This window comes from Penaeus monodon, chromosome 5, assembly GCF_015228065.2.
Source record: "Penaeus monodon isolate SGIC_2016 chromosome 5, NSTDA_Pmon_1, whole genome shotgun sequence".
NCBI lineage: Eukaryota > Metazoa > Arthropoda > Malacostraca > Decapoda > Penaeidae > Penaeus > Penaeus monodon.
This window is the reverse complement of record NC_051390.1, coordinates 54,891,653-54,901,652: the sequence shown is the minus strand read 5'-3', so window position 1 is coordinate 54,901,652 and position 10,000 is coordinate 54,891,653.

Sequence of the window (10,000 nt, the reverse complement as noted above, 5' to 3'; positions counted from 1 at the left end):
GGGGGAGAGAGAGAGAGAGAGAGAGAGAGAGAGAGAGAGAGAGAGGGGGAAAGAGAGAGAGAAATGTCATCAGAAAAGATACAAAACTATCGCCGCTTTCATTAATTCTTTCTTTTTTCTCTCTCTCTCTCTCTCCCTCTTTCTCACTCTTTCCTTCTTCCTTCCCCCCTTTTTTTTATCCGACCTGCACCGCCGGCTTCCCCCCCGGATACAGCCAAAAAAATTTGACCCGCTCCGGATCTTCGGGAAATGGCCCGTGAATATCCGAGGCTGCGGAGGAGGAGGACGGGGAGGAGGAGGAGGAGGAGGAGGAGGAGGAGGAGGAGGAGGAGGAGGGGGAGGAGGAGGAGGAGGAGGAGGAGGAGGAGGAGGAGGAGGAGGGGGAGGAGGAAGGAGGAGGAGGAGGAGGAGGAGGAGGAGAGGAGGAGGAGGAAAGGAGGAGGAGGGGGAGGAGGGAAGGGAGGAGGAGGAGGGGGAGGAGGAGGAGGAGGAGGAGGAGGAGGAGGGGGAGGAGGAGGAGGAGGAGGGGGAGGAGGGGGGAGGAGGAGGAGGGGGAGGAGGAGGAGGAGGAGAGGAGGAGGAGGGAAAGAGGAGGAGGAGGAGGAGGAGGAGGGAGGAGGAGGAGGAGGAGGGGAGGAGGGGAGGAGGGAGGGGGGAGGAGGAGGGGGGAGGAGAGGAGGAGGAGGAGGGGGGGAGGAGGAGGAGGGAGGAGGAGGAGGAGGGGGAGGAGGAAAGGGGGGGGGAGGAGGAGGGGGGAGGAGGAGGAGGAGGAGAAGGGGAGGAGGAGGAGGGGGAGGAGGAGGAGGAGGAGGAGGAGGAGGGGAGGAGGAGGAGGGAGGGGAGGAGGAGGAGGAGGGAGGAGGAGGAGGGGGGGGGAGGAGGAGGAGGCAAGGAGGAGGAGGGAGGAGGAGGAGGAGGAGGGGGAGGGAGGGAAAGGGGGAGGAGGAGGAGGAGGAGGGAAGGGAGGAGGAGGAGGAGGGAAGGGAGGAGAAGGAGGAGGAGGAGGGAAGGGAGGAGGAGGAGGAGGAGGAGGGAAGGGAGGAGGAGGAGGAGGAGGAAGGGGAGGGGAGGGAAGGGAGGAGGAGGAGGAGGGGGAGGGGGAGGAGGAGGAGGAAGGGGAGGGGAGGGGGAGGAGGAGGAGGAGGAGGAGGGAAGGGAGGAGGAAGAGGAGGGGGAGGAGCAGGTAGAGGAGGAGGGGGAGGAGGAGGGGGAGGGGGAGGAGGAAAAGAGGGGGAGGAGGAAGAGGAGGAGGAGGAGGAGGAGAAGGAGGAGGAGGGGGAGGAGGGAGGGGGGAGGAGGAGGAGGAGGAGGAGGGGAGAGGAGGAGGAAAGGGGAGGGAGGAGGAGGGGAGGAGGAGGAGGGGGAGGAGGAGGAGGAGGAGGAGGAGGGGAGGAGGAGGAGGAGGAGGAGGAGGAGGGGAAGGGAGGGGAGGAGGAGGAGGAGGAGGGGAAGGAGGAGAGGAGGAGGGAAGGAGGAGGCCGAGGAGGAGGAAGGAGGAGGAGGAGGAGGAGGAGGAGGAGAGGAGGAGGGAGGAGGGAGGAGGGAGGAGGAAGGAGGAGGAGGAGGAAGGGAGGAGGAGGGGAGAAGGAAGGAGGAGGAGGAAGAGGAGGAGGAAGGAGGAGGGGAGGAGTAGGGGAGGAGGAAGAGAGAGGAAGGAGGGAGCGAGGCGGCGGGGAGGAGGAGGAGGAAGGAGGGAGGAGGAGGGGAAGGAGGGAGGAGAGCAAGAGGAGGAAGAGGGGATGGAAGAGGGGAGCAGGAAGGAAGGAAAGATGTGTTAGGAGGTTTTGGAGGAAGAGGAGAGGGGGGAACAGGCGGAGGAGGAGGAGGAGGAAGGGGAGAGGAGGGGGAAAAGGGAGAGGGAGAGGGAAGGAGGAGCGAGAGGAAGAGTAAGGGGGTAGGGGGAGGATGAGGACGAAGGAGAGGGGAAAGGTGGAGGGTGAGGCAAGGAGGGGAGAGGAGGGGAGAAGCGTACGAGGGAAGGATGAGGGAGGCGGGGGGAAGGGGGGAGGAGAGGGAACGAGACGAGGGAGGAAGAGGAGGTGGAGAAGGGAGTAGGAGGAGGCGTAGAGGGAGAAAGAGAAGAGGAAGGATGATGAGGCGACAGAGTGGGAAGAGAAGGAAACTAAGAAGGACTAGCGGGATTGGAGGGGGGAGGGGGGGAGGAGAGGAGAGGGCGGGAGGGAGGGAGAAGGGGAAGGGAAAAGGAGGGGGAAGGGGAGGAGGAGGGGGCAGAGAGAGGAGGGAGGGGAGGAAGGGGGGGAGGGAACAAGAGGAGGAGGCGAGGAGGAGGGAGGGGAAGAGAAAGGGAGAGGAGGGGAGAGAGGGGGGGGGGGGAGAGAGGGGGGGAGGGAGGGAGAGAGAGGGGGAGAGGGGGAGGGAGGGGGGAGGAGAGAGGGAGGAGAGAAGGAGGAGGAGGACGAGGAGGAGGAGGGAGGAGAGAGGGAGGAGGGAGGGAGGGGGGTGGGGGAGGGAGGCGGGAGGGAGGAAGAGGGGGGATGGGGGAAGGAGAAGGGAAGGAAGGGAGGGAAAGAGGAGGAGGGGGGAAGAAAGTGAGGAGGGAGGAAGAAGATGGAGGGAAGAGGGGAGAGGACGAGAGAGGAAGAGGAGGAGGAGAGAGAAAAAGCAGGAGCGAAGGAGAGAGGGAGGGAGGGAGGAGAGAGGGAGGGAGGGAGGAGAGAGGGAGGGAGGGAGGCGAGAGGGAGGGAGGGAGGCAGAGAGGGAGGGAGGGAGGAGAGAGGGAGGGAGGGAGGGAGGGAGAGGGAGGGAGGGAGAGAGGAGAGAGGGAGGCAAGAGGGAGGAGAGAGGGAGGGAGGGAGGGAGAGGGAGGGAGGGAGGAGAGAGGGATGGAGAGAGGCGAGAGGGAGGGAGGGAGGAGAGAGGGAGGGAGGGAGGAGATAGGGAGAGAGGGAGGAGAGAGGGAGTGAAGGAGGCGAGAGGTAGTGAGGGAGGAGAGAGAGAGGGAGGGAGGCGAGAGGGAGGGAGGGAGACGAGAGGTAGTGAGGGAGGAGAGAGGGAGGGAGGGAGGCGAGAGGGAGGGGAGGGAATGAACCAAGGCACTTTTGTCTCCGCCACCTACCGCTGTGATCTGCCAATTTGCCCCTTTTCTTCTCGCCTAGATTTGCAATAGAGACTCCTAGTGTTTTCCTTTTACAATATTGCTTCTGGCGTTGGTGATAGACCGGATTTAGACGCCGGGATTCTTTATTACTTTGCGTCCTGTTTTTCTTTCTTTCTCTTTTTCTTTTTCTTTTGTTCTCTCTGAGTTTATTGCTTTATTAATATTGTTCTCTGCTGTTTATTTCTTGCTTCCTCTATCTCTCTTTCTTTCTGCATATCTGTATACTTATCTATTTATCTGTATATTTATCTGTCTACAAAGCTATCTGTTCATCTATATATTTGTCTATCTGTACATCTGTACATCTATCTATTTATCTATCTATCTATCTTTCAATCTTTCTATCTTTCTATCTTTCTATCTTTCTATCTATCTATATATCTATCTATCTGTCTGTCTGTCTATCTATCTATCTATCTATCTAGTTATTTGCACATCTGTACATCTGTCTATTTATCTACATATCTATCTATACAAGAGTTGTATTTGACCGGTTTCGACTGTATCTTCGTCAGAATTACATGATACAATCGAAACCGGTCAAATACATCTCTTGTATTGTGAAGATATTCATTCTCATTCATACCTTTTATACATCTGTCAACATGAATACGGTTCTATGTATCTAAGCATGTTTGCACGGACGTTTCTATTCGTCTGTCTATCTGTTCATTTACCTACTCTCAATGGACATAATCCATATAACTGATTACGTTTATCACCAAGCTGTCCCCATTTCCAATCATGAATTACGCATCATGAGAGGAATTCTCCACCAAATTGTGGAAATCGTAGAACGGTCGACTATTTGACTACATTATATAACTCATTTGGAATCCTTTCTGGACGAAAAAAAAGAAGAAAAAAAATATTTTGAATTCTGCTGGCTTTGTTTTGAAACTTTTTGTAACTTTTTTTTAAGACCTCTTGTCGAAAAAGCCTATTGTGTTGTGTTTTGAAAGTTAATCTTTTTTTTTATTTATTTTAGCCTCCCTGCTTTCAGATTTTTTTTTTTTTTTTCATCTGGTCAACTAATTTTTTTCTTTCTTTCTTTCTTTCTTTGTTTTTCTCTTCCTTTCTCTCTTTCTGTCTCTCTCTCTCTCTCTCTCTCTCTCTCTCTCTCTCTCTCTCTCTCTCTCTCTCTCTCTCTCTCTCTCTCTTTTATTTTTTTTTTATTTTTTTTTTTTGCATCTACGAGTGGCCCATCTCTTGCAGAGTCAACGAAAGAATAGGAATCAGCTGGAGAGTCGATGAGAAAATTTATAAAGTTATATGTTAGTTTCCAGTAAGAGTATAAGCCTCACCTCATCTCAGTGAAATAATAAGAAGCAAGACTTACTGAATTTACTTACTGCTTGATCATTTAGAATTATCTGCCGTTTCTACAGCTATGGCCATTAGCGGCGAGTATCTTGGGGGATTTAAATGTAAAAAATATATAAAGCGTTTAAAATGCTGTCAGTTATGTCTCATAGGTGAAAATAAACAACAATAAATATTTAAAAATCAAAGCAGAAATATTATGCTTTAAGTGAGAAGATTTGTACTGAGGGAAATGAGTCATTCTGGTCAGGGAGGGAAATGGAGTCATTCTGATCAGGGAGGGAAGTGGAGTCATTCTGGTCAGGGAGGGAAGTGGAGTCATTCTGATCAGGGAGGGAAATGGAGTCATTCTGATCAGGGAGGGAAATGGAGTCAGTCTGGTCAAGGAGGGAAATGGAGTCATTCTGGTCAGGGAGGGAAATGGAGTCATTCTGGTCAGGGAGGGAAGTGGAGTCATTCTGATCAGGGAGGGAAATGGAGTCATTCTGATCAGGGAGGGAAGTGGAGTCATTCTGATCAGGGAGGGAAATGGAGTCATTCTGGTCAGGGAGGGAAATGGAGTCATTCTGATCAGGGAGGGAAGTGGAGTCATTCTGATCAGGGAGGGAAGTGGAGTCATTCTGATCAGGGAGGGAAGTGGAGTCATTCTGATCAGGGAGGGAAATGGAGTTATTCTGATCAGGGAGGGAAATGGAGTCATTCTGATCAGGGAGGGAAATGGAGTCATTCTGATCAGGAAGGGAAATGGAGTCATTCTGATCAGGGAGGGAAATGCAGTCATTCTGATCAGGGAGGGAAGTGGAGTCATTCTGATCAGGGAGGGAAATGGAGTCATTCTGATCAGGAAGGGAAATGGAGTCATTCTGATCAGGGAGGGAAATGCAGTCATTCTGATCAGGGAGGGAAGTGGAGTCATTCTGATCATTCTGATCTGGCCAGACAGACAATGAAACCTCTCTGACCAGGTAAATATGGCGTCATTTTCACCAGGTAGACAAAGGAGAAAACTCTGCCCGGGTAAACATAGAGCCACTCTGACCAGCAACGAAACGAAGTCACTTTGACCAAACAGGAAAACGGAACTGCCTCTTAGTGTTTGCGTAGGGAAATGTGCCTAAGGTCGATGTGTGTAAAGGCGGGATTTATTCGTGTAGCAGCGTTTTCAGCGGGGGAATTGGAAATATATTGTGGTGTAAAGAGAGGGAAATGGAATCAGATCGTTGTTTAATGCATCTGCCTATACCTTTATCTACGTTTATTTCTCTCGTTCTCTCATTCTTTCTCTCTCTCTCTCTCTCTCTCTCTCTCTCTCTCTCTATATATATATATATATATATATATATATATATATATATATGTGTGTGTGTGTGTGTGTGTGTGTGTGTGTGTGTGTGTGTGTGTGAATATACACACAAATATATATATATATATATATATATATATATATATATATATATATATATATATATATATAAATATATATATATATATATAATATATATATATATATATATATATATGTATATATATAATATATATATATATATATATATATATATATATATATATATGTATATATATATGAGTGTGTGTGTGTTTGTTTTATATGTGTTTATCTTTTCAACTTTTCTTTTCTTTCCCCCACCCCACCTCCATTTTAACACCCCTTCTTGTCTTTCCTCCTTTCTTTCCCACAGAAAAAAGGAGAGAATAAAAAAATAAAATAGAATAAATCCTCATCAGACGCCCGCCGAACGACAGCCTTCACCCCCCTCTACCCCCTACCCCCCCCCCCTTTGGGCGCAGACAAAAGCAGCGTGGAAGTAATTTAGTATTCAGATGAGAATCCGCCAATCGCTGCCTTTTATTCGCATTTTGAGCATCATTTACCTGAACCCTGGCCGAAAAAGCGAGGAGGAAAAATCGGCCAGTAATATTGGCACGCTAAGTGGAATTAGGCTTGTGTTATATATTTTTCCTTTCTTTCTTTTCTTTTCTTCTTCTTCTTCTTCTTCTTTTATCTTCTTTTATTTTATCTTATAATTATCATAAAGGAGGATACCGAGGAATGTAAATACACACTCTGACACATGCAGACACAAATACAAATACATGTAAACGTGTGTTTGTGTGTGGCTAAACGTACATACGTACATATATATATATATATATATATATATATATATATATATATATATATATATATATATATATATATATATATATATATATATATATATATATATATATATATGCAAGAGGCCGCACAGAGAGAAAAAAAAATCATTGTTGAAATTTTCTCGTCCGGAGAAAATAAAGAGCAAAGGTATTCCATCAGCGGGCCGAAAGAGAGAGAAAGAGAGAGGGGAGAGATAAAGAGAGAGAGAGGGAAAGAGAGAGAGAAAGAGAGAGAAAAGATAGAGAGAGAGAGAGAGAAAGAGAGAGAGAGAGAGAAGAGAGAGAGAGAGAAGAGAGAGAGGGGAGAGAGAGAGAGAGAGAAGAAGAAGAAAGAGAGAGAAGAGAGAGAGAGAAAGATGGAGAGAGGGGGAAAGGGAGAGAGAGAAAGAGCCGAGAGAGAGAGAGAAAGAATGAGAGAGACAGCAGCTCTCGCCTGCCATAATTGCCAGGACGTTTTGCATGCTAAAGGACAAGCATTTGCATTTAGAAGGTCTAATTAATCCTATGCAAAGGAGAGAGAGAGAGATTCTGGGGGGGAGGGAGTCAGGATGGGAGTAGGGGAGAGATAAGGGGGAGGAGTGGGGAGTGGGGGGAGGTAAGGGGCAGGAGGAGGGGGGAGGGTAGCTTCATGAGCTGTGGGCGACGCAGGGGGTGTGTATCGCCTGGAGGGAAGTCCTTATGGTCTCTGCTTGCGTCCGGAGTGGAAATGGGGAGGGGGGGGGGGTAGTCCATTCACGGGCGTGATTTGCTTGCGTCTCTGCTTCCTGCTTGCGTCTACTGTCTACTTTCTACTTTCTTTGTGTTCGTGTGTGTGGGTGTGTGTGTCAGTGTTTGTGTGTGTATGTGTGTGTGTGTGTGTGTGTGTATCAGTGTTTGTGTGTGTATGTGTGTGTGTGTGTGTGTGTGTGTGTGTGTGTGTGTGTGTGTTTGGCCTCTACTTACATCTGCCAACTGCTTGCATCCGTCTTCTGTTGCGTCTGCTGTCTGCTTGCGTCTGCCTTCTTGCTTGCGTGTACTTCATTGCCTGGGCAGGGAGATGTTGTTGTAGATCCCTTAATGAAAAGTTTGAGTAACAGAAGTGCCACTTTTTATGTGTGTTTCGAAGTTCGTAGTTAATTACTCTCTGAAAAGGCGAGCGAAGACAAGCAAAGAAAAACAAGTTTATGTCTTTCATAGAAAAATCAAAAGATAATGAAAATAAGAATATAATAAAATAATAAATAATGATAGATAAACAAATAAAATAGAATAATAGATAAAATGAAATAACAAAGAAATAGATAAATAAAATAATATATGAAAAATATATATCGTTTTCGCATATTACCATAGTTTCTGCTTTAAAAGGAATCCTAATAAATTTGTTTACGCTCGGTGTAAGATAAACAATAAGATTTGATATTGGTCATAAATCTTTAAAGGTTTTCATTCTATATATAACAAATCACATAAGATCAGAGGGAGTGACTAACAAACATCAATAACGTGTAACTTCAATAAGATCAAAGGTTTCTGCAATTTCGCAAAACGCGATGAGAACGTGTTTATGACCAGATGTATATGTTTATGTAAATGAATATGTATATGGGTGTGGGTGTATTTGTGTGTGTGTGTGTGTGTGTGTGAGTGTGTGTGTGTGTGTGTGGGTGGGTGTGGGTATATTTGTGTGTGTGTGTGTGTGTGTGTGTGTGTGTGTGTGTGTGTGTGTGTGTACGTTTCTATGTTTGTATGTTTGTGCGTTTCAATGTGTGTGTGTGTGTGTGTGTATGTGTGTCTGTTTCTGTGTGTGTGTGTATGTTCATTCATTTTACAATCATAAACACTGATATTAATAAACACATAGATTCAAGTCCCTAAAACTACAAAACCCTTACAACCAATTATCAGAAAAAAAAAATCGAAGGCCTCACAACGCAACCGAAGCACGTAACCCTACAACCCACCAAAAAGATAAATGAATAAATAATAGTAAACAAAAACAAAAAGAATCCAGTCGCCTCCTTCCACAAGCGAGAGGAGTCGAACGCCTTTGAGACCGCGATTCAAGCCAGATCCTCAAGCCAAGACCCCAGTTCGCCAGCTTGAGATTTAGTCCGGGTTCCGTGCGGTCACTTATGAGCCTCGCCGTCCGTGCTGGGAAGCTTGAGCTGATTAAGGATGAGTTTGTTGTTGTCTTTGTTTTTGGTTATGGTTGTTTGATAGCAATAGTAGTATTTTTGAGGCGTGTTTTGCTGTTTATACTAATGGCGAAAGTGTAGGTTGGCATAAAACAAAATATATTATACCACCAAATTATGTAAAATGGTATAAAAATAAAGTGATAGTACTATAGAATGACACAATATAAACCATCACACCAAAATAACAAATATTATACTTACTGCCACAACATCACCCCCCCCCCAAAAAAAAAAAAAAAAATAAATAATAATAATAATAATAATAATAATAATAATAATAATAATAATAATAATAATAATAATAATAATAATAATAATAATAATAATAACAATAATAATACAACACACAAAAATACCCACAATAACAGAAGACAGAAGAACAAACGCAATGCACCCACCCTTTCTCGCAGCCCACGGGAGACCCTTGTACATTACACTCCTAATTATAATGTAATACTCCCTCTCACACCACCTACCACACGCTACCCAGAACTCTGTTATTACTTCATTCATTTCAATGTACAGAGAGACGTGTTTGTATTATCTCCCAAGTTCGCTGTGAAATGATATTATCACTGCATCAGAATCTGGCAGTAATTTAGCTCATTCGTTGTTATGCTCTACACTGGGTGCGAGGAAGGAAATATTTTGAGGGTAATGACGTGAGAGAAAGGATGATGGTGGTGGTGATAAGGATAATGATGGTGGTGATAAGGATGATGATGGTGGTGGTGGTGATGATAATGGTGGGATTTATGAGGATGAGGATGATAATAATGATAATAATGATGTAGTAGATGTAGTAATAAAGATAAATAATAATGGTAATTATAATAAGGGTGATGAAGACGATGATGATGATGATATGAATAATAGTGATAATAATAATAATAAGAAGAAGAAGAAGAAGAATAGCAATAAAATAATGATGATGATAACAATGATAAAGATTATGAGATTATTAGTAATAAAAATGATTGCAATAATAATACTGATAATAACAATATAGTAATAATAATAATTCTAGTAATGATAATAATAATAATAATAACAATGAAAATGTTATCACTTTGAGGTAATAATCATGTTGACTGTTTTTTCTTTTCCTTTTTTTCTTTCTTTCTTTTATGTGTGTGCGGGGGGGAGGGGGGGGGTCAGCAGACGACAGGCAATCCACGCAACAACTTTGCAATGATGTTCA